General features: G+C 38.7%; 1 pseudogene; it reads left to right on the top strand.

The window, feature by feature from the left end:
* The first annotated feature begins 11,653 nt into the window (after positions 1-11,653).
* On the top strand, positions 11,654-13,379 carry LOC132344652 (heat shock transcription factor, Y-linked-like; annotated as a pseudogene).
* Positions 13,380-25,965: the final 12,586 nt, after the last annotated feature.

Below are 25,965 nucleotides of genomic sequence, written 5' to 3'. Positions count from 1 at the left end.
TTTGAGTGTGCATTCATATGAAAGTGTTCTACCATCCAGATTGTTGCTTATACAAGTGCCCCATCTTGGAATTACTTCTCTTCTCTATCATCAATATCAGTTAGACCACCAGAGCATATTGTGATACATCAACCTCCTATAGCTGTTGTTGTTGTTGTTTTATTCTAAGGGTAATTGCTTTACAAAATTTTGCTGTATTCTGTCAGAACTCAAAATAAATCAGCCATAGATATATCTATATTCCCTCACCTTTGGAACACCATCCCATTTCCCTCCCCATCACACAATCTAGGTTGAGCATTTTTCAAAGGGTTTCAGCTAGAAGCTGCAATAAATCAAATGGCTCCAATGAAAATTTTGCAGCTATGTCTACTTCTATTTCTCAGTACCACATTTTATGTCCATTACACAACAGTTACTTTGGACTGAGAGTGGAACATTCTACCTTTCCAGGTTTTTATGGTAATATGTCAGCCCATGATGATACTTTTCCTAAACTACAACAGGCAGGCAATTCATGTTTCCCAGTGCCAAAGATACTTGATACATTTCTCCCTCTCTTTCTAAGTCAACACATCAACCATCTTCATTATTTGAAAATCATCCTAATACATCTGGTGTACCAAATAGGTGTCAGATTATGCAGGATAAGGAAGATTAAAATTAATGTTGGGAGATGTCAACAAATTCCTACAATTCTTTTATTTGAAGAATAAAGTTACATGTTCATTCTCACAGTGTCAATTTCTATTTGAAATAATTAAAAGTAAAATGAGTATTTCAGTTTCTGGATATTTTACTCTGTTTTAATATAAACTCTTCTGTTCAAAGAAACATTCAATATGCATCCTAGGTAAGTTACACCTAATGAATTATTTGAAGAAAAAAAATGCAAACACAGTTAAAAGGCAAAATGTAAATAAATTGACTTCTGAAATCATTCAGGCTGAACTGACTGGGTATGTAAGTTAGGATGGTATGTGAGAAGGAACAGATACAAATAAAATTTAGAAAAAACAAATGAACAGTATATACTTTAGTGCTTTCTCAGTTTTATTATATCATGTCCATTATTGGGAAGAAAGTTAAGAGGTTAGACAGCAGTTTGTCTTCATTAAAAAATATATCTGTTACATACTTGAAAATATAGATGTAGCTAATTCAGTAATCATGATCACTATCATAGCATGACTGGGATACCAATGATAACATGGCATATTGAATGATTGCACCACAGTCAGCATTACAAGTGGTATTATAAAAGGTCCTTCTTGCTCTGCTCTCCTTATGTCATGCTTTTATTTATTCTCACCAAGACACCACCCTATATTTCCTAATGGATATTTTGATGTTGTTTTCCTGTTCCTGAAACACAGACTTAAATCCTTGTGGTGAATACAGCATGTCAGCATGGTAATCAGTTCTTGGAAAACATGACATCTCTTTCCCTTTGTAGCTTCATTATCTGTCTGTTTCACTGAACTTCTAGACCTACAATCAGGCAAAGTATTTTCAGTCATAATAAGCCACATTTCACAACTTTTCTTAAGCACTTGCTTAGGATTGGAAAGAACCTGTCTTTTTTCCTACCAAATTAACCAGAGATATCCAGTTCTTCTATATGTTTCATGTCTACCCAAGTTTCCCTATGTAACTTACACATCAGCTAAAACATAGTGACTGCCAAACGATGTATTTTAAGTACTTAATGAATTAACAATAAAAATATGCTAAATAAATTAGCAACCCAAAGCTATATACATTACTCAGCAACATCCCATAGCCTCCACTCTTACCATAATTGACCTTTCTTATCTACTTAGATTTTAGTAAGATGGTGTGTCTTCTTTATAATGCAATGTCTAGGTTTGTATAGTTTTACATCCAAAAGCAAGTGACATTTAATTTGATAACTGAAGTCACCATTCTTGACAATTTTGGAGCCAGAGAAAATTAAGCTTGTCACTGTTTACACACGTTTACCCTTCTATTTGTCGATAATGATGCGACAAGATGCCCTTATCTGTGTTGTTATGAATGTCGAGTTTTCAGCACAGTTTTTCACTCTTCTCATTCAAACTCATAAAAAAGGCTCTTTATTTTCTCTTCATTTTCTATTTGTTTCCATGTTACCACTTATATATCTGAGCTTTTTGATGTTTCTCCCAACAACCTTGATGCCAGCTTGTGATCTACTCACCTGGTATTTTAAGTGTACTGCATACGATTCACATAAGCAAGTGACAATATAGAGTTTTGTCACTCTTCTTTCACAGTTTGGAAGTGGTCAATTGTTCCATGTCTGGTCACAATTCTTGCATCTTGACTCATTTAAGTGTGGTTTCAACTTTTACTTCTTCAAGAATTTTCCATGTACCCCACTCCTTTTTGTTTTGATGTTCTCCATCAGGTCACATATGTTTCTCATCATGGGACATTTATCATCGCCACCAATCAGAACATTTCGGGTTTTATTTATTATTATTTATTTATTTTTGTGCATCACACTGTTGCATTTATTTCCTCCTTTCTCAGTGCAGTAAAGTTGAGTTCAGCTGCTCCGTCATGTCCGACTCTTTGCAACCCCATGAAGCACACACAGCATGCCAGATCTCCCTGTTGACCAACTCACGGAGTTCACTCAAACTCATGTCCATTGAGTCCGTGATGCCATTCAGCTATCTCATCCTCTGCCGTCCCCTTCTCCTCCTGCCCCCTATCCCTCCCATCATCAGGGTCTTTTCCAATAAGTCCACTCTTCACATGAAGTTGCCAAAGTACTGGAGTTTCAGCTTTAGCATCAGTCCTTCCAGTGAAAACCCAGGACTGATCTCCTTTATGATGGACTAAGGGACTCTCAAGAGGCTTCTCCAAACCACAGGTCCAAAGCATCAATTCTTCAGCTTTAGCTTTCTTCACAGTCCAACTCTCACATCGATCTATGAGCACTGGAAAAACCATAGCCTTAACTAGATGGGCCATTGTTGGTAAAGTAATGCTATCTAGGTTGGTCATAACTTTAATTCCAACAAGTAAATGTATTTTAATTTCATGGCTGCAATCACCATTTGCAATGATTTTGGAGCCCCCAAAATAAAGTCTGACACTGTTTCCACTATTTCCCCATCTATTTCCCATTAAATGATGGAACCAGATGCCATGATCTTCGTTTTCTGAATGTTGAGCTTTAAGCTAACCTTTTCACTCTCCTCTCTCACGTTCATCAAGAGGCTTTTTAGTTCCTCTTCACTATCTGCTGTAAGGGTGATGTCATCTGCCTATCTGAGGTTATTGATATTTCTCTGGGCAATCTTGATTCCGGCTTGTGCTTCTTCCAGCACAGCATTTCTCATGATGTACTCTGCATAAAATTTAAATAAGCAGGGTGACAATATACAGCCTTGAAGTCCTCTTTTCCTATTTGTAACCAGTGTATTGTTCCATGTCCAGTTCTAACTGTTGCTTCCTGACCTGCATATAGGTTTCTCAAGAGGCAGGTAAGGTAGTCTGGTATTCCCATCTCTTTCAGAATTTTCCAGCTTATTGTGATCCACACAATCAAAGGCTTTGGCATAGTCAATAAAGTAGAAATAGTTGCTTTTCCGGGGCTCTCTTGCTTTTTATATGATCCAGCAGATGTTGGCAATTTGATCTCTGGTTCCTCTGCCTTTTCTAAAACCAGCTTGAGCATTGGGAACATTATGGTTCATGTGTTGGTGAAGTCTGACATACAGAATTTTTAGCATTACTCTACTAGCATGTGAGATGAGTGCAACTGTGTGGTAGTTTGAATATTCTTTGACATTGGCTTTCTTTGGTATTGGAATAAAGGCTGACCTTTTCCAGTCCTGTAGTCATTGCTGAGTTTTCAAAATTTCCTGGCATATTGAGTGCAGTACTTTCACATAGTGTTGCTTTCTAAGGCTCACTTGGCTTCACATTCCAAGATGTCTGGCTCTAGGTGAGTGATCACACCATCCTGATTATCTGTGTCATGAAGATCTTTTTTTGTACATCTCTGTGTATATTCTTGTGACCTCTTTTTAATATCTTCTGCTTCTGTTTGGTATGTACCATTTCTGTCCTCTATTGAGCCCATGATTGCATGAAACATTCCCTTAGTATCTCTGATTTTCGTGAAAAGATCTCTGTTTTTTCCCATTCTGTTGTTTTTCTCTATTTCTTTGCATTGATTGCTGAGGAAGACTTTCTTATCTCTTCTTGCTATTCTTTGGAATTCTGCATTCAGATGCTTATATCTTCCCATTTCTCCTTTGCTTCCTCTTCTTTTAACAGCAATTTGTAAGGCCTCTTCAGACAGCCATTGTACTACTTTGCATTTCTTTTCCATGGGGATGGTCTTGATCCCTCTCTCCTGTGCAATGTAACGAACCTCTGCCCATAGTTCCTCAGGAAGTCCATCTATCAGATCTAGTCTCTTAAATCTATTTCTCACTATCACTGTATAATAAAAAGTGATTTGATTTAGGTCATACCTGAATAGCATCGTGGTTTACCCCACTTTCTTCAATTTAAGTCTGAATTTGGCAATCTGAGCCATAGTCAGCTCCTGGTCTTGTTTTTGCTGACTGTATAGAGCTTCTCCAACTTTGGCTGCAAAGAATAGAATCAATCTGATTTTGGTGTTGACCATCTGGTTATGTCTATGTGTAGAGTCTTCTCTTGTATTGTTGGAAGAGGGTGTTTGCTATAACCAGTGCATTCTCTTGATGAAACTCTATTAGACTTTGCCCTGCTTCATTCCGTATTAAAGGCCAAATTTGCCTGTTACCCCAGGTGTTTCTTGACTTCCTACTTTTGTATTTCAGTCCCCTAAGATGAAAAGGAAATCTTTTTTTGGGTGTTAGTTTTAAAAGGTCTTGTAGGTCTGCATAGAAGCTTCAACTTCAGCTTATTCAACATTTCAGGATATTGAATGGTTTGCCTTGGAAATGAACAGAAATCATTCTGTCGGTTTAAGATTGCATCCAAGTACTTAATTTCGGACTCTCCTGTTGACCATGATGGTTACTCCATTTATTCTAAGGGATTTCTGCCCACACTAGTAGATATAATGGTCACATGTGGTAAATTCACCTATTCCAGTCCATTGTAGTTCGCTAATTCCTAGAATGTCGACGGTCACTCTTGCCATCTCCTGTTTGGCCACATTCAATTTGCTTTGATTCATGGACCTGACACTCCAGGTTCCTATACAATGTTGCTCTTTACAGCATCGGACCTTGCTTCTATCATGTAACATCCACAACTGGGTATTGTTCTTGTTTTGTTTTCTTCCCTTCTTTATTTCTGGAGTTTGTTCTCCACTGATCTCCAGTAGCACATTGGGCTCCAAACAACCCGGGGAGTTCCACTTTCAGTATCCTATCATTTTGCCTTTTCATACTGTTCATTGGGTTCTCAAGACAAGAATACGAAGTAGTTTGCCATTCCCTTCTCCATGGACCACATTCTGCCAGAACTCTCCACTGTGACCCGCCCGTCATGGTGGCCCCATAGGGCATGGCTTAGTTTCATTGAGTTAGACAAGTCTGTGTTCCATGTGATTAGATTGGCTAGTTTTCTGTGATTATGGTTTCAGTGTGTCTGTCCTCTGATACCTTCTCACAACATTACAGTCTTACTTGAATTTATCTTACCCAAGAGACGTGGGGTATTTCTTGGAGGTGGGATATCACTTCATGGCTGCTCCAGTAAAGTGCAGCTATTGCTCCTTACCTTGGACTAAGAATATCTCCTCACAGACGCCCCTCCTGATATTGAACCTGTAGTAGCTCCTCCTGGCCACTGGCCACACAGCCACTGCTCCTTGGACTTAGTTCTTTCTCTGTCTCAGTTATTCTACTGTTGTTTCTTTCCAGGGTGTTGTTAATCTCAGTTATTGCATTGATTATTACTGCTTGCCTCTTCTTTATTTCTTCTAGATCCATGGTATACATGTTTATTTCTTCTCATTTCAGGCCTCCGGTATATTTACTGGCAACTCTACTTCGTTTTCAAGACTTTGTTCATCTTTACTCTCATTATTCTGAATTATTTTTCAGAGTAAATTTCTATCTTTGCTTCTTTTGTTTGTTTTGGTGGATTTTTATCATTTAGCTTTACCAGCTACATATTTCTCTCCCATTTCATTTTGTCTTGATAGCTCTGGTTTGGGTCCCCTTTCTGCAGCCTGGAGGGTTATTGCTCCACTGTGTTGTGTAAATTGCCCTTTTGGGGCTGGGATGGGACCAGTGACTTGTCAATGTTTAATGCTTCAGGGAATTTGTGTCTGTGCAGTGGCAGGTGGATCTGTATATCTTCTTTCTGAAGTGCAATGAATTGTCCATGCATTGTGATTTTGGGGTGTTTGTGGGTTTGGTATGGCTTCATGTGTCCCCTTTTATAATATGCACTGTTGTGTTTCTGTTTTGCCTGAGAATATCTGTGGGTTCTGTTGTACTGAACTTGCTGGCTCCAGTGTGGATATTGCTTTCCATGTAGACATGGAAACTCTGGGGTGTGTGCTTGTCCTTGTGGTAAGAAGTTCAATGTTTATCTAAAGTTCTGGAATCGATATCCTGGACTCTGGGTTTCTGTCCCCAGGTTACATTAGCATTAAAAAGCCATGTATGCACAATACAGAAGATAAAACCCAGGTTAGTGGTGACACAATTCTCCTCATCCAGAAAGAATAAAAGGGATTCACAGAGTCCAATACAGCAGAGGAAAGGGACAATGGAGAAATTGGTGCCTAGGAGGAGATAAGGGAGGGTTAAAGGGGAGAGAGCAATCAACTCAGGAAACAAAATCATAAGTGAAATCAGATCCTAAAGATTTTGTTCCTAAAGTTACAACAGTGATAACAATTTTTGGAAAGCAAAAGTTAAGAACCAAGAATAAAATATAGACTCGTTTAAATAGTATTAAAAAAGAAAGCAGAGGTCAAATTCATTCTCATATATATATAAGAAGTTTTTTAAAAAATATATGTGTTTTTATTTGAAAGGTAATAAAAATAGAATAAAAGTTTAGGGTAAAATAAAGGACTAACATTGTTAAAAGCTGAAGAAATCATATAGAAATAGATCTCAGAATTTCAAAGAAGTTATGTGGTTTTTTGGTTTCAGTACAGTGCCAGAAAGTCCCTTGTTGAAACTTGTATTTGTCGTCAAAGGCTACTGTTGTCCCGTATTGAACAGTCTCAACATTAACTGCAAACTTATTCTGTTGAACCTGTCACTTCTGGGTTGGCTTATGCTTCTTTGTTTATATTTCTTCTATTATTTGAAAGCCTCTCCATATCTGGGTTTCAACATTAAATGAAGGTGCAGTACACTTTTATTCAACCTCAAATGTTCAGTGTTTTGGTGGTAAGCTGGGACACTGAAAACAAATACTACTAGGATATGTGGGGGTGCTTGAGGTGGATTCATCACATTGGGCTTGTCACTGACAAATGTAACATGTCATTTATCAGTCCACCCTGCTTAGCCTCCCGGTTGATATATGAGGGCACTGTCCCAAGTTGGTCCTGTGTTTCATGCACTTCCCAGCCAATCAGGCACTTAGATGCTTGGCAAGGGCACTGACCATGATTGGCTATGTGGTTTGTGCTCTTCACAAATCCAAAATCTCAGGTGACTGGTTGGAGGGCAAGGCACAGTTTCAGGTGGGCCATGACTCTTATGCAGCTCTCTGGTTTCAGCCACTCAGTTTGCTGCCTGTGTCAGAGTGCACAGTCTCAGGAGTGCCTATGTCTCTTCAGGGTAGCTGACCCCATGCTGTCATAATTCTGGCCTATGTGAACTGTGAAATTCATGAACCAAGGAATTCATCATTAGCAACTGTCAACCAACTTAGAGTAAGGGATGTCTCTAGGACCAAGATACCAGTAACCTATTTCTTTCAGCCTCTGGCAGTCATACACATTCCTGTCTCCCTCCATGGAAGAAAGGGTCTTAAATGAAAGCTGGCTGAGTCTCCTTTGGTATTTTCTAGTGCAGTCTTCTGTTCTGTGAGTGTATCATGGTTCACTATGTGGCCTTAGAGCCTTCTCGCAGGAAAGGTCCTTTCTAAAATTTCTGCCTCTAGTGTTCCCATGGTTTATGTTTCTATTTCACCTTAGATCGGTCAGATTGTCCTCAGGGGACTAAAGCCTGGTTCTAACCATAGCATGTTTGATACATCACAGGACTCCCTCCCAAGCCTCATCCATGACAGTGGGCATCTGAGCTAGTAATTGCATTTATTGGCATAATCTGTGCTTTTGTTCTTTTTTCTGCTGGTTCTGTTTCTTCCCCCACTGACAACTATTTTGTATAAATTTCTCCTCCTTTATGACTTCCTTTCCAAGGTGGGTCTTGATCCCTAAAAAGTTTTCTTCCATTACATCTCTTATATTGTCCTACCTTCTTTTTAAGAGACTGGTTTTCCTTTCTCAGTTTCTTGGGCCCATCAACATCATTCACAAATTGATTTCTGGAACATGTTCCATGTGCAAGTGACCCTTTGATGGATTTTATATCGGAGAAAGTGGATTGTGCCTCCTATGCTTCTAACATTATAAGACCCCCACCATGACCCTGGGAGACCCATTTTACTGAACTTTTAACTTTTTTTAAAAACTTAATTTAACTGAAATGTTGTTGTTGTTCAGTCACAAAGCCATGTCTGACTCTTTGTGACCTCTTGGCCTGCAGCACGCAAGGCCTGTCTGTCCGTCATCATCACCCAGGATCTGCCTGAGATCATATCAATTGAGTGCGTGAAGCTATACAACCTTCTCCTCCTCTCTAACCCGTGTCACATCCTGATTTCATTGTTTCCTATAAAGCAGGGTATTTTCTATTGAGTCCTTTGCTCAGGTGGTCAAAGCTTTGGGGACTCAGCTTCAGCATCAGTGATTCTAATGCCTCTTCAGAGTTGATTTCCTTTATGTTTTACTGGCTTGATCTCCTTGCCATCCACATTCACAAGTCATCCCCCATGGATCAGTTTGGTATTCTCACATCTGTACATATCTGCTGGAAAGACCACAGATGTGACTTTACGTGCCTGCATTGGTCAAGTCATACTTCATTTTTAAACATGCATTCTAAATTTGTGAGAGTTTTTCTTCCAGGAAGTAGTTGTCTTCTAATTTTATAGCTGTCTATAGTGGACTTAGAGCCACAAAAGGGAAAATCTGTCACTGGTTCTGCCCTTTCCACTTCTTTTTCCCATGAAGTTCTGGGATCAGATGCCATGATCTTACTTTGTATAATATTGAGAAATCAAAGTACTGCTTACCCTATGCTGTCCTATCAACATTGAGAATTATTGTATTCTTGTGCCTTTGTTTTCGCTCAAAGTTTTGGATAAGAAATTATTTTCTGGGAGTATTCTAAGATGATAGTTACTCATTATATATAATACTGTTGGTTTTAAGTTTTCTGCTGGAGCATTTGTGCTATGCTTCTGTGAAAACTGGGTAAAATGTTGACAAAATATACAGCCTATAATATATTTCTCCATTAACATAATATATTGAGCCTGTTCATGTTATCTATTTAGATTTTCTCTAATGTGGCAGCTACAATAATACAAAACAGGACAAGAAACAAAAGACAGGATGTGGACGGGGCAGGAAACTGAACCCCTGTGGCATGAAGAGAGAGAAATTTTGATCATCAATTATTTCCTTTGAAATATTTGATGCCAGAAGTTTAAAGTGATGGAAGAAAATTTTCAATACTGAATTATAGATTTTGATGTACGCATCATATAATTTCAATGTTCAGCTAGCCAGAAGAGACATACTAAAACAGGTGCCCATTGTGCATGTGGTTCTGATATGTTCCTATGTCACTACAGACTTGAATGTTTAAAACTGTATCCAACATGAGTACAGTAACAGCTGTCTTCAAACAATATCTCTAAGCAAATGAGAGTTGCAATTTTATGGGCTCAAGATGTCCTCATAAGTATGAATGCTATCACTTATTAAAGATAAAACAGTGGAAGACAAGCTAGATTAAAGGAGAGGCTTTCAGTAACAAGGTCTGAATAAAGTTAAGTAATGTTTGGCTTCCCAAACTGTTCATTTACGATCTTGGGAGCAAGCAAAGAGTTTGGCTACCTAAATAAAGTTGCCTAAAATTATATGTTGACAAATGTACCTATGTACATGTGTGTGTGTGTGTGTGTATAAACAAAAGTACAATGGATTTTAATTCCTCTTAGGTATAACATCAATGGAAAAAAATAAAAGCAAAATGTAGAATGATTCAAATGTCTACTCGGTTATTGACTATATATAGTGGAAATACTTCAAAATATGTTTTCTTGGCTGCATGTAAAATATGAGCACTCTTATATCTCTCCCCTTTTAATAAATATCTACCAATTTTCAAATGTTTGTCCAGGTTTAATGACAAAGATATACATACACACACACACACACACACACACACACACACATAGATATTTATGTATATAGATACAGATGAATAATAGCTATATAAAATAGACAGATATGTTTGTATAACAGAAAATATGGATACCAAGCTGAGATCTCAGTATTATTTCCAACTCCATGCTCCCTCTCAACAGGAAATAACCAAAGTTGTTGCTGACTCAAACACTCCAAGAGCTGGGAAACCTGAAAAATAAATCGAACCTGCAAATGAGATTTTCAGTCATATTTATGATCGAGCTCTAAGTCCAACACTTTATTTCCTTTCTTATAATTGAAAAGTATGAAAACTGAGAGAGGTAGGAGATTGTAGACCTCTTCATGTTCCAAGAATAATTTTAATCAGAGAGTCTTGAAAAGCCAGAAACAAAGCAAAATAATCAAGCGATAGAGAATAGTAATGACTTAGCCAATAAGCAAATTCAAGGGTCTTTAGTTCCTCCTCAAGGGCCATAGATAACATTCTGGGCAATATCCTGTGGACAGTTTTAGAGATGCTAAAGCCCCAACCAGGCTGAAATTTAAGTACATAGACCACAGAGTAATTGGAACCAGGTGGTCGATGTTGTTGACTCCCAATATCCTCAGTAACAGGCCACTAGTAGCATGTCCCAAAACTGATCACACACCACATGGCCCACCCTCACTCTGTCATTAAAATCCTTCCCCTGAAAGTATTTGGGGATTTGAAGCACCATCTAGTAGTACACCTTGTTGGGTCGTACAATAAACATGTGCTTTCACTGAAACCCACAGTCAGTTGATTGATTTTATTGCACAGAAACAAGTAGACCCAAATTTGCGTGGGTAACAGTACTGAATATTAAGAATGTGTGTACAGAAGGGTGACAAATCACTTTTATTTCAGAAACCAAGCAGATTTATTGACGTGAGTTTTCTGTGTAAAATTCTTTAGGGATGAGGTTTTGCAGGCTTCATGGTTTTGGTTACTGTTTCTGTAAGCAGTCTGTATTTTAAGTTGATGCTGAAGTAAACACTGGTTGAACATTACCCTTCAATTGCTAGGAGACCAGTGGCTTTGTGATGTCAAAGCTACCCTTCAATTGATTTTTCTCTTTGAGAACCACTGTGATGATCTAGAGAATTTCTCTCAGTAGGCCAGCCAAGCGGCATTTGAAGTTGCAGTGTGTAAAATCAGACAAATGAGAAAACTATCTGAAGAAAGATTTTTCTGAGATGACACATATTTCTTTAGAAATTCAAGATGGGCCTCCTAAAGATGAATCAACTGGTTCAGAAACCTCCACTGGATCTTCTTTTGTTCTGGGGACTCAGTTTTGAGATCTATGAAGAATATGGTTTTCAGGATTTGTCTGAGGAAGTTGTGATAAAAAGGCCATGCTACACATCTTTTGTCTCTGAAACAGATGAGCTTAATGATTTTCTTTCACTCACATTGCCACAAAAACTTTTTTTTTTAATAGTTGAAAGTGATCAGTTTGAACATATTTGGTGGGATGAGAGTCGCACTTGTATAGTGATCAATGACAAACTCTTTAAGAAAGAAGTCTTGGAAAGTTGTCTTTCAGAATATTTGAAATCAAGAATATGAAAAATTTAGTTTGACAGTTTAACCTTTATGGATTTAGCAAAAAGTGACAAACTTTTCAAAGATCTGCTTCATTACCTGACTTTCTGGAAGAAGAAAAACTCTCTTTTGAGCAAGGTATTCCAAAATTTTCACTTATTGGCAATATGTAAGATTAAATCAAGTGACCTAGAAAGCATGTTCACATATGTAGATAAAACAGAATTTAAACTTAAGCTAACAAATCATTGAAAAGTTTTATTTTTTGAAGCTGAGAATAGCTGGAGGTTAAAATATTGGATGCTTAAAAAACTTCCCTAGCAATGTGAAACCAGATACAAGTCCTGAAGCTACTTAAAGTAGTATGTACTGTAGGTATACAACATTCTTTCAGTTGAGGACCATAATTGTTTCTAACATGTTACCTGTTAAAACTACTAATGGAGGTGTTTTATTTGATCCTATTTAATTGGTATCATAAGGGAATAAATTTTTTATAGCTTAGCTTTGTCAGTTTTACCTTGGTTTATAAAATGACTAAATAACTTTATTCTTTGATTTTAATTACAGACCTACTATAATCCAAATTTCAAAAGAGGTCATCCCCAAATTTTAGTAAGAATGCAAAGAAGAGTTGAGATTAACAATGTGTCTCCAATATCTTCATTAGTTCGAGATAACAAGAAACATGTTAAAGCAAGAGTCAACAAAGATGATTGTAACTGATTTTCTTCCAGAAATGAAAGGAGATAGTGCATTTTCAGCCTCCACAAGTTTAAGTGTGCCTTTCATACAAAAGCCTCATATCAGCCAAATAGTCATTAATGCAAGTGCCCTATTTCCATGTGACTTACCTTCTCCATCATCAATATCAGTTAGACAAACAGACCAAATTGTGGTAGATCAGCCTGCTGTTTTAAAAAAGTTGAGCATTTTTAATTGGCATGCACATAGTATCTACACTCAAGTAATGGCCATGTTGAGGACTTTGCTACTACAATTACATCTTCTTCTCAGAACCACATCGTATCTCCATTACAGAGGAGTTGTTCTGGACTGATGGTGGAGCCCTCTAAATTTCGAGTTAGATATAGCAATATGTCAGCCCATAACAGTCCTTTTCCTAACCTGCAATACAGAGGCAACTCATGGTCTTCAGTACCAACGATCGCTTATACATCTGCCTCCTCTCTTCCAAGTTAACTCATCAACAATCATCATTACATGAAAACCATGCTAATTAAAACTGACCTATCAAATAAGTGTCAGATTATGGAGCCTAATGAAGATTGAAATTTACATTGGGAGATGTCAACAAATACCTACAATTCTTGTATTTGAACAATGAATTTACATGTTCATTTCTTAGTTTCATTTTCTATTTTCAAACAATGCTCAGTTCAGTTCAGTCACTCAGTCATGTCCAACTCTTTGCGACCCCATGAATCACAGCATACCAGGCCTCCATGTCCATCACCAACTCTTGGAGTTCACCCAGACTTACGTCCATTGAGTCAATGATGCCATCCAGCCATCTAATCCTCTGTCATCCCCTTCTCCTCCTGTCCTCAATCCCTCTCAACATCAGAGTCTTTTCCAATGAGTTAACTCTTCGCATGAGGTGGCCAAAGTACTGAAGTTTCAGCTTTAGTATCATTCCTTCCAAAGAAATCCCAGGGCTGATCTCCTTCAGAATGGACTGGTTGGATCTCCTTGCAGTCCAAGGGACTCTCAAGAGTCTTCTCCAACACCACAGTTCAAAAGCATCAATTCTTTGGTGCTAAGCCTTCTTCACAGTCCAACTCTCACATCCATACATGACCACAGGAAAAACCATAGCCTTGACTAGACGGACCTTTGTTGGCAAAGTAATGTCTCTGCTTTTGAATATGCTATCTAGGTTGGTCATAACTTTCCTTCCAAGGAGTAAGCGTCTTTTAATATCATGGCTGCAGTCACCATCTGCAGTGATTGTGGAGCCCCCAAAAATAAAGTCTGACACTGTTTCCACTGTTTCCCCATCTATTTCCCATGAAGTGATGGGACCAGATGCCATGATCTTCGTTTTCTGAATGTTGAGCTTTAAGCCAACTTTTTCAGTCTCCACTTTCACTTTCATCAAGAGGCTTTTTCGTTTCTCTTCACTTTCTGCCATAAGGGTGGTGTCATCTGCATATCTGAAGTTATTGATATTTCTCCCGGCAATCTTGATTCCAGCTTGTGTTTCTTCCAGCCCAGCATTTCTCATGATGTAATCTGCATACAAGTTAAATAAACAGGGTGACAATGTACAGCCTTGAGGTACTCCTTTTCCTATTTGGAACCAGTCTGTTGCTTCCTGACCTGCATACAAATTTCTTAAGAGGCAGGTCAGGTGGTCTGGTATTCCTATCTCTTTCAGAATTTTCCACGGTTTATTGTGATCCACACAGTCAAAGGCTTTGGCATAGTCAATAAAGCAGAAATAGATGTTTTTCTGGAACTCTTGCTTTTTCCACGATCCAGTGGATGTTGGCAGTTTGATCTCTGGTTCCTCTGCTTTTTCTAAAACCAGCTTGAACATCAGGAAGTTTATGGTTCACATATTGCTGAAGGCTGGCTATTTTACTGCATGGTTTTATAAACTCTGCAGTTCAACAAAACACTCATTATGCATCCCAGGTAAATGACATGTGATCTAATGTTTGTAAGCAAGAAAATGAGAACAAAGGGAAAGAAGGTAATGGATGTAAAGTGATTTCTGAAGTCATCCCTGCTGAAATGAATGGATTTCTAAATTAAGATGGTATGGGTGAAGGAAGAGATACAAATAAAATCAAAATTGGAAATACACGGTATGTACCTTAGTGCATTCACAGTTACATTATATTCTATTAGTTACTGATAGAGTCTTAAAAGGTTAGACAGCATATTGTCTTCATTATAGAAATTCATTTCATCCTTGAAAATATAGGTATTGTAGTACGTCCAAAATCATGATCACCATTATACCACCACTGTGATATCAAAGATAACATGATATAATGAGTTACTGGCCCATGGTCATCACAAGATATGTAGTTTACAAGTGGTATTCTATAGGGTCATTTTTGCTCTGCTGTCCTTAAAGACACACCTTTATTTCCTGACTCCAAGATTACACTCTATATTTCCTAATACATGTTTAGATGTTGCTTATCTGTCCCATAGAGACAGAATAAATTCCTGGTGGTGATTGCAGCATGTCAGCATGGTTAACAAGTTCTTTGAAGACATATCTGTTTGCCTTAGTAATTTCATTATTTTTCTCTTATTCTGTGCTTCTGGATCTGCAACACACAAACTATTTTCAGTCATGCTAGGCCCCTTCTCACAACTTTGCCTCAACTCTTTCTTGAGTTTGGAATGAACTTCTATTTGTCCTGCTACAAAAGTGAGCAAAGATATCAGGTCTTCAATGTGTTTTGGGTCTACCCTCTTTTCCTTATATATCTTTCACATCAGCTGAAACTTACAGCCTTCAAATCACACATTTTAAGTACTTACTGAATTATCAACAAAAAAATGTAATAACAAATCAAATGCTCTACACATTACTCAACAATATCCTATAACTTGCACTGTTATCATAATTTGCCTTTGCTATTTACTGAGAAATGTTTCCAAGTTGATAAATATTTATTATATTTACATGAATGTTAAATGTGGAAATTCAAATTATAAAATGATTGCTGCTCTTATAAAGTTTACAGTCTACAAGAACCCATTCTAAGCATGTTGTTTCAGGCCCCAGTTCCCAAAAATCCAGTAGTATAGAGACATGTATCAAAAAAAAGGGACTCATTTATTTTATAATCTAGAAAAGTCATGGTGTAAGAGGGATCAAAATCAATGGTTGATCCTAAATATATTTCACATCAAAATCCTCTAAGCAGAATGCCTGCTTGTTGGACTATCCAGACTGTCAAGGACACTGCCTAGAAATTTTGGCAATCTCAAATTTGTAGTCATTCCTTCAGATGGTGCTGGCAACATAAAGTCATGTCCCTGTTTTGGTATGGTAACCCACGTAAGACAATACCAAGTTAACTTCACCGTTCTCATTCTTGCAGCTAATGGACAGTGAAATCTGCAGAATATCTGTGTAGATAAGGGAGTGGTCCAAGAAACACACTCTTTTTCATTCATTGAAACGTTTCATTAAATGTGAGAATACTATGCTTTAGAGAGGTAAGCATTTTGCAGCAATTGTAGAATCATTGAAAATCAGAAGTTCCAACCTGGCAGAAAATAAAGGGACATTGAGTGCAACTCTATCCATGAATGCATCACAAATAATTCTTCTATAACGGCAACAGTTCCTCTAGAGGGTCAAATGAATATTACCAGAAGACCTGGCTCAACAGAGAAGACTACATGGAAACTAGACATAGCTGGGGAAAATGGAGGGAAGATGAGAGAAGGAGGATGAGAGGAATAGAACCAAGCCTGTGTCCTGGGGTGGGAGATGGAGAAGCAGGGAATACCTTGAGAATTAAGGCAAGTCACCTCACTAAACTTAAATTTCTTTTGACTGAAAGGAAGCAAGGTGAAGAATCTGATTCCATTTAGTTTGTCTAGTGTGAGAATCAAACAGAGAACGTGTGGTGTGGTCCTGAATCCCCCAAACTGCAATGCAGGTCAACTATTGTGCATAGGCTCTGGAATATGAAACATGACATTAGAAAGCCAACCTGGGAGGGGACTGCTTTTGACTATGTGGAGATGGAATGATGGATCTGGGATGACAAAGTGTGTAGAAAGGAATGTCTTTTGAAAAATCCCAAGCTGACAAAGAAGCAGGACCTTAGGGCTCAGTCATACAGAAGAGGTGGTGACAGCATGAATTCCTCCCTCTTGCCACATGCTAAGACCTACTATCAGACAATAGAAAAAGACTAGCCAGAACTACCACTCATGCTTCTGACATCGCAGGCTAGAAGATGATCCCATTAGAGTTGTAACTTTTTTGCCTGTGGTTGCTGGCTTGTCAGCAAAACTAACACCACCAGGGTTCAAACAGTCCAAGCAGCTGTACCACTTCCTTCTCTGCTGACCAAGGCAGGCCCAAGTGCTCCACAAGGGTCTTAAGGTAGCTTCCTCTGGTGACCACATGGAAATGTTGTCATGAAACAACATCTGAGACTCAGGATCACGGCAATAAGGAAAAGGATTGAAAACTTTCTCACCAGAGGAGAAAGCTGAAGATTAGATACATACAATCAACTGTGCAGATGCTTTCTCTATGGGACACAAAAAGGACAATAGATTTCCAAAGAATGAAAATACCCAGGCTCTGGACACTCTACGAACAAATAGGAATTATCCAAAATTAGAGTGTGATCTGTCCCTACTGAAGATTCAGAGTTCAGTTCTGCCCACATTTAGACGGGCTTTCCTGAGAGGTAGAGCTGTGCTGTGGCTCATGTTTAAGACCAAAACATTGAAAGCAGGGATCCTAGGTAACATTCATTATACTTACAATGGCTATGCCGTGTGGTGGTTCACTTTTTTTTTTTTCTCATTTGTAGGCTTTCTTATTATTCTTGCTTATTTGGCCTTTTAAGATTGTTTGAATCAAATATTTAGATTTTGGAGGCCACGGGCAGTGGCTGCGAGAAGCTACTTGATGTCCAAAGCCAGGGATGGCAGCCAGAAGGTGCTACCCCATGACCAATGTCAGGGGCGGCGGCCAAGAAGAGCAACCCCATGTCCAAGGAGCGGTGGGTGCGTGGGTGCTGGAGGATCGAGAGGAGCTATTCCTCGTTCAAAGTCAGGAGGAGCAGTGGTGAAAAGATAACACTTATCCAAGATAAGGAGCAGTGGCTGTGCTTTGCTGGAGCAGCCGTGAAGAGATACCCCAAGTACAAGGTTAAAGAAAACCAAGTAAGATTTTTGCAAGAGGCCATCAGAGGGCAGACACACTGAAACCATAATCACAGAAAACTAGTCAATCTAATCACATGGACCACAGCCTTGTCTAACTCCATGAAACTAAGCAATGCCCTGTGGGACCACCAAGATGGGTGGGCCATGGTGGACAGGTCTGACAAATGTGGTTCACTGGAGAAGGGAACAGCAAACCACTTCAGTATTGAACAGTATGAAAAGGCAAAATAATAGGATACTGAAGTGGAATTCCCCAGGTCTGTAGGTGCCCAATATGCTACTGAGATCAGTGGAGAAATAACTCCAGAAAGAATGAAGGGATGGATCCAAAGCAAAAACAATACCCAGTTGTGGATGTGACTGGTGATAGAGAAGCAACGTCCGACGCTGTAAAGAGCAATATTGCATAGGAACCTGGAATGTTAGGTCCATAATTCAAGGCAAATTGGAAGCAGTGAAACAGGAGATGGCAAGAGTGAACGTCGACATTTTAGGAATCAGCAAACTAAAACGGACTGGAATTGGTAAATTTAACTCAGATGACCATTATATCTACTACTGTGGGCAGGCATCCCTTAGAAGAAATGAGGTAGCCATCATGGTCAACAAAAGGGTGCAAAATGCAGTACTTGGATGCAATCTCAAAAACTAAAGAATGATCTCTGTTCGTTTCCAAGGCAAACCATTCAATAACACAGTAATCCAAGCCTATGCTCCAACCAGTAATGCTGAAGAAGCTGAACTTGAACTTTTCTATGAAGAACCACAAGACCTTTGAGAACTAACACCCCAAAAGATGTCCTTTTCAGTATAGGGCCTGGAGTGCATAAGTAGGTAGTCAAGAAACACCTGGATTAACAGGCAGATTTGGCCTTGGAATATGGAATGAAGCAGGGCAAAGGCTAACAGAGTTTTGCCAAGAGAACACACTGGTCATAGGAAACATCATCATCCAACAACACAACAGAATACTCTACACTTGGACATCACCAGATGGTCGACACCGAAAGCAGATTGATTATATTCTTTGCAGCCAAAGATGGAGAAGCTGTATACAGTCAGCAAAAACAAGACGGGGAGCAGACTGTGGCTCAGATCATGACCCCTTATTGCTAAATTCAGACATAAATTGAAGAAAGTAGGGAAAACCACTAGACCATTCATGCATGACCTAAAATACTATCCCTTATGATTATACAGATGTAGCAAATAGATGTAAGTGACTAGATCTGATAGAGTGCCTGATGGGCTACGGACAGAGGTTCCTGATATTGTACAGGAGACAGAGATCAAGAACATCCCCATAGAAAAGAAATGCAAAAAAAGCACAATAGCTATGAAAGAAGAGATGTAAAAAGAAAAGGAGAAAAGGAAAGATATAAGCGTCTGAATGGAGAATTCCAGAGAATAGCAGTAAGAGATAAGAAAGCCTTCCTCAGTGATCAATGCAAAGGACTAGAGGAAAACAACAGAATGGGAGAGACTAGAGATTTCTTCAAGAAAATTATAGATACCAAGGGAACATTTCATGTAAAGATGGACTCGATAAAGGACAGAAATAATATGGACCTAACAGAAGAAGAAGATATTAAGAAGAGGTGGCAAGAACACAGAACAAGTGAACAAAAAAGACCTTCAAGACCAAGATAATCACGATGGTGTGATCACTCACCTAGAGCCACATTCTGGAATGTGAAGTCAAGTGGGTTTTAGACAGCATCATTATGATCAAAGCTAGTAGATGTGATGGAATTCCAGTTGAGCTATTTCAAATCCTGAAAGATGATGCTGTGAAAGTGCTGCACTCAATATGCCACTAAATTTGGAAAACATAGCAGTGGCCACAGGACTGGAAAAGGTCAGTTTTCATTCCAATCCCAAAGACAGGCAATGCCAAAGAATGTTCAAACTACCGCACATTTGTACTCATCTCACACACCAGAAAAGTAATGCTTAAAATTCTCCAAGCCAGGCTTCAACAATACGTGAACCGTGAACTTCCACATGTTCAAGCTTGTTTTAGAAAAGGCAAGGAACCAGAAATCAAATTGCCAACATCTGCTCAATCATCAAAAAAGCAAGAGACTTCCAGAAAAACATCTATTTCTGCTTTATTGACTAAGGCAAAGACTTTGACTGTGTGTATCACAATATACTGTGGAAAATTCTGAAAGAGATGGGAATACCAGACCACCTGACCTGCCTCTTGAGAAATCTATATGCAGGGCAGGAAGCAACAGTTTGAACTGGACAAGGAACAACAGACTGGTTCCAAATACGAAAAGGAGTACATCAAGGCTGTATATTATCACCCTTGTTATTTAACTTATATGCAGATCACATCATGAAAAACGCTGGCTGGGCTGGAAGAAGAACAAGCTAGAATCAAGATTGCCAGGGGAAATATCAACAAGACGGAATCAAGATTGTCAAGAGAAATATCAATAACCTCAGATATGCAGATGACACCACCCTTAAGGAAGAAAGTGAAGAGGAACAAAAAAGCCTCTTGATGAAAGTGAAAGTGGAGACTGAAAAAGTTGGCTTAAAGCTCAACATTCAGAAAATGAAGATTATGGCATCTGGTCCCATCACTTCATGGGAAATAGATGCAGAAATGAAACAGTGTCAGATTTTAGTTTTGGGGGGCTCCAAAATCACTGCAGATGGTGATTACAGCCATGAAATTAAAAGACGCTTACTCCTTGAAAGGAAAGTTATGACCAACCTAGATAGCATATTCAAAAGCAGAGACATTACTTTGCCAACAAAGGTCCATCTAGTCTAGCCTATGGTTTTTCCAATGGTCATGTATGGATGTGAGAGTTGGACTGTGAAGAAAGTTGAGCGCCTAAGAATTGATGCTTTTGAAATGCAGTGTTGGAGAAAACTCTTGAGAGTCCCTTGGGCTGCAAGGATTTCCAAACAGTCCAATCTGAAGGAGACCTATCCTTCTTCGGAAGGAATGATGTTCTTTGGAAGGAATAATGCTAAAGGTGAAACTCCAGTACTTTGGCCACCTCATGTGAAGAGTTGACTCATTAGAAGAGACTCTGACGCTAGGAGGGATTGGAGGCAGGAGGACAAGGGGACGACAGAGGATGAGATGGCTGGATGGCATGACCAACTCAATGAACTTGAGTTTGAGTGAACTCCAGAGTTGGTGACGAACAGGGAGGCCTGGCATGCTGCAATTCATGGGGTTGCAAAGAGTCGGATATGACTGAGCGACTGAACTGAACTGAACTGAACTGAATATAAACATTAACACATGCACTTCTGAAACTCTTCCAAAAAACTAAAGTGGTAGGAAAATCTAACAAGTGCAGCATCAGCCTGATAGCAAAACCAAAGATAATGCAGAAAAGGAAAATTGTAGACTAATATCACATAGATGAACATAGATGCACACATCCTCAACAAAATACTCCCAAGAAGAATCCAACAACACATAAAAGTATTAAACAGCATGATTAAGTAAGATTTGCTCCAGATATGCAAACATTCCCCAATAGCTGTATATCAATCAATCAGATACACCATAACAAATTTAAGGATTAAAGCCATAGGATTACTTTAATAAATGCCGAAAAATGCTTTGATAAAATTCAACAAAGGCATTTGATTAAGGAAAAAAAAAAAAAAAAAACAGAAAAACCTGAACAGAAATTGAGTATAGCAAAAATTACCTCAACATTGTAAAGCCCATAAACCAAAACTACAATGAAGTATCATTTCACACCATCTGCATGGTGATCATAATAAAATTCGACAACAGGTGCCATCCTTAGTGATACAGTGGCTAAGACACCATGATCTCAAATCAGAGGTTCCATGTTTGATCCCTAGTTGGAGAACTAGATTCCACATGCAGCAGTTAAGGCCTGGTAGAACCAAATAAAGAAGTGTGTGTGTGTGTGTGTGTGTGTGTGTGTGTGTGTGTGTGTGTGTGTAATGGCATGAACTTTGTTTCCTGAATGTTGAGCTTTAAGCCAACTTTTTGACTCTGCTCTTTCACTTTCATCAAGAAGCTCTTTAGTTCTTCTTCTTTATGTCCTCTGCATATCTGAGGTTATTGATAGTCCTCCTGGCAATCTTGATTCCAGGTTGTGTTTCCTCCATCCCATGGTTTCTCATGATGTACCCTGCATATAAGTTAAATAATCAGGATGAAAATACAGAGCCTTGATCTATTCTGTTTATTTGGAACCAGTCTAATTTTTCCAAGTCCAGTTCTAAACTGTTGCTTCCTGACCTGCATTCAGATTTCTCAAGAGGAGAGTCAGGTGGTCTCGTATCTCCAAATCTTTCAGAATTTTCTGCAGTTTGTTGTGATCTGCACAGTCAAAGGCTTTGGCTTAGTCAATAAAACAGAAATAGACGATTTTTATGGAACTCTTGATTTTTTGATGAAGTAGCAGATGTTGGCAATTTGATCTCATTTTCCTCTGCCCTTAAAAAAGCAGCTTTAACACCTGGAATTTCACGATTCATGTATTGTTGAAGCCTGGCTTGGAGAATTTTGAACATTACTTTACTAGCGTGTGAGATGAATATACTGAGATATAAACTGGCTTATAATCCTGTTTTGTGTAACAGCAGTGGAAAAAACATTAAGATGCAGGTATAGAATGTTTCCTACTTGGTTTTTTAGTACATGTAAGAGGAAATACTTGAACATTTATTTTCTTGGTTGAATCTAAATACGAGGACTATTTTGCATCACTCTGCTTTTCTTTGACAAATGTCTGCTGCTGCTGCTTCTAAGTCGCTTCAGTCATGTCCAACTCTGTGTGACCCCTTGGATGGCAGCCCACTAGGCTCCCCCACCCCTTGGATTCTCCAGGCAAGAACACTGGAGTGGGTTGCCATTTCCTTCCCCAATGCATGAAGGTGAAGAGAGAAAGTGAACTTGCTCAGTCATATCTTACTCTTAGCGACCCCATGGCTCCTCTGCCCATGGGATTTTCCATGCAAGAGTACTGGAGTGGGGTGCCATTGCCTTCTCCTTAAAAATGTCTACTAATTTTCAAATGCTTTTCACGGTTTTATGGGGCAAAAAAAGAGATCTATAATGTTTGCCCAACACAAAATACTGATGTCAAGCTGAGATCTCAGGATTATTTCCAACTCCGGGCTACATTTCAACAGAAAATAGCCAAAGTTGTTTTTGACTCTCTCCCTCTAAGACTTGGGGATATGTGAAAACAAATTGAGCCTGCAACTGACATTTTATGCTACATTTATAGTCAATCTCCCATTCCAAAACTATATTCATTTTTCTCAATTTAAGCTGTACCTACTTAAGAAAAAAAGTATGAAAAAAAGTAGGAAAGAGGTAGGGGATTTCAGACTTCACCTAGTTCCAAGAGTGGCTCTAATCAGAGAGGGGAAAAAAGATAGAAACAAAGGAAAATGGTCAAGCAACACAAAATAATGATTTAGCCATTACAAAAATTCAAGGACATTTTTGTTCCTCCACAAGGACTATGGATAATATTCTGAGCCATATCTTGTGAGCAGTCTTATAAATGCTGAAGCCCTTACCATGCTGAAAAGCCGAAGTACACAGACACCAGCATCATTAGAACCAGATGGGTGATTATGTTGTGTCTCAATTTCCCCAGTAATAGCACATTAGAAGGATGTCCTAAAACTGATCACACACACCCCATGGCCCACCCCCCATTTTGTCTTTAAATGCCATTCCCTGAAAACTTTTGTGGAATGTGGGCCTTCTAAGCACTGGTTAAGCATGGATTCCTTTCTGTTCTCTGCAATAAACACTACACTTGCCTTCAGGGCAAGCCAAATTCAGTTGACTGACTTTACTGCACACAAGCATGCAGAACCAAGTTTGGTTTGGTAACAGTACTGACAACTAAGAGTTTGTGTACATAAGGGAGGTCAATGACTTTTATTTCAGGAATCAAGTAAATTTACAGATGGGATTTGTGTGTGCAAAATATTTTTTAGAAATGGAATTTTCCAGGTTTCATGTCTTTAGATACTATTTATGTGAGTAGCCTATATTTTAATGATGCAACTTATTTCATAGAGAAATAAACAATGGCTGAATGTTATCCTTTTTTCTAGGAGATCCGTGATTCTGTGATGTCACAGCTATTCAATTTGAGGACCACTGTGATGGTCTACACAGTTTATCTGTGTAGGCCAGCCAAGCCGCATTTGAAGTCACAGTGTAAAATCCGACAAATGAGAAAACTGGCTGAAGAAAGATTTGTTTGAGATTTATTTATTTCCTATTTCTTCAAAAATTGAAGGTGTGTCTCCTAAAAATGAATCAACCATTTCAGAAATCTCCATAATATCTCCTTTGTGTGATTACACACTTAACTGGGGACTTGGTCTTGAGATTTGTGCATCAAGAAGATGCTTTTCAGACTGTATCTACAGAATCTGTGATCAAAAGACTATGTTCCACATTTTCTTTCTCTCAACAAGGTGAATTGAATGATGTTATATCATTCACTTTTCCTCAGAAACTTAGGAATATAGTTGAAAGTGATCAGTATAAGAAAAGGGAACCCTCTTACACTGTTGGTGTGAATGCAAACTAGTACAGCCACTATGGAGAAAAGTGTGGAGATTCTTAAAAAAAAAAAAAAAAAAAACTGGAAATAGAACTAACTGCCTTATGACCCAGCAATCCCACTACTAGGCATAGACACTGAGGAAACCAGAATTGAAGGAGACATGTGTACCCCAATGTTCATCGTAGCACTGTTCATAATAGCCAAGACATAGAAGCAACCTAGATGTCCATCAGCAGACGAATGGATAAGAAAGGTGTGGTACATATACACAATGGAGTATTACTCAGCTACTAAAAAGAATACATTTGAATCTGTTCTAATGAGGTGGATGAAACTGGAACCTATTACACAGAGTGAAGTAAGACAGAAAGAAAAACACCAATACAATATACTGTATGGAATTTAGAAAGATGGTAACAATAACCCTTTATGTGAGACAGCAAAAGAGACACAGATGTGTAGAACAGTCTTTTGGACTTTGTGGGAGAGGGAGATGATTGGATGATTTTGGAAAACGGCATTGAAACATGTATAATATCATACATGAAATGAATCCCCAGTCCAGGTTTGATGCAGGATACAGGATGCTTGGGACTGGTGCACTGGGATGACCCAGAGGGATTGTACAGTGAGGGAGGTGGGACGGCGCTTCAGAATGGGGGACAAGTGTACACCTGTGGTGGATTCATGTTGATGTATGGCAAAACTAATACAATATTGTAAATTAATTAGATTCCAATTAAAATAAATTTATATTAAAAAAGAAAGATTCTACAGAACAGACTTAGTCACATTACCTGAGATATAATGGGCTACATCGAATGGAAGCTCTTAAGTCTTACTTGTGACTTTACTAATACTGCTGACTATGTTATTTGTATTTCACATGTTTTACAAAATTACTGTTTCTTACATCATCAAATGTGTGTGTGAGGCCTCTAATAGAATAGTATATAGTCCTATATGAAATTGATGATGGGAACAGTGTAACTTTAGGTATGGGAAGAAGCAACAAGATAGAATATTTTCCTTGACCAAGAGGCCAGTAAGAGGTGGTACAGAGAATTTTGGATACTGTTTTATGGCCTAGTCCAGTAACAGCACTTTGAGTGACCTGTCAACAAAATCTTTGGCAAACCTGAGAATGGACGTTCTCAGCACCATGGGATAAAATGGTCATGAAATGCACAGACTCACGTCCATTGACTCTGTGATGCCATCCAGCCATCTCATCCTCTGTCGTCCATTTTCCTCCTGCCCCCAATCGCTTCCAGCATCAGAGTCTTTTCCAATGAGTCAACTCTTCACATGAGGTGGCCAAAGTACTGGAGTTTCAGCTTTAGCATCATTCCTTCCAAGGAAATCCCAGGGCTGATCTCCTTCAGAATGCACTGGTTGGATCTCCTTGCAGTTCAAGGGACTCTCAAGAGTTATCTCCAAAACCACAGTTCAAAAGCATCAGTTCTTTGGTGCTTAGCTTTCTTCACAGTCCAACA

This window comes from Bos taurus, chromosome Y (assembly GCF_002263795.3).
Source record: "Bos taurus isolate L1 Dominette 01449 registration number 42190680 breed Hereford chromosome Y, ARS-UCD2.0, whole genome shotgun sequence".
Lineage (NCBI taxonomy): Eukaryota > Metazoa > Chordata > Mammalia > Artiodactyla > Bovidae > Bos > Bos taurus.
The sequence above is the reverse complement of the archived record's forward strand: the minus strand, read 5'-3'. Positions and strand labels throughout refer to the sequence as shown.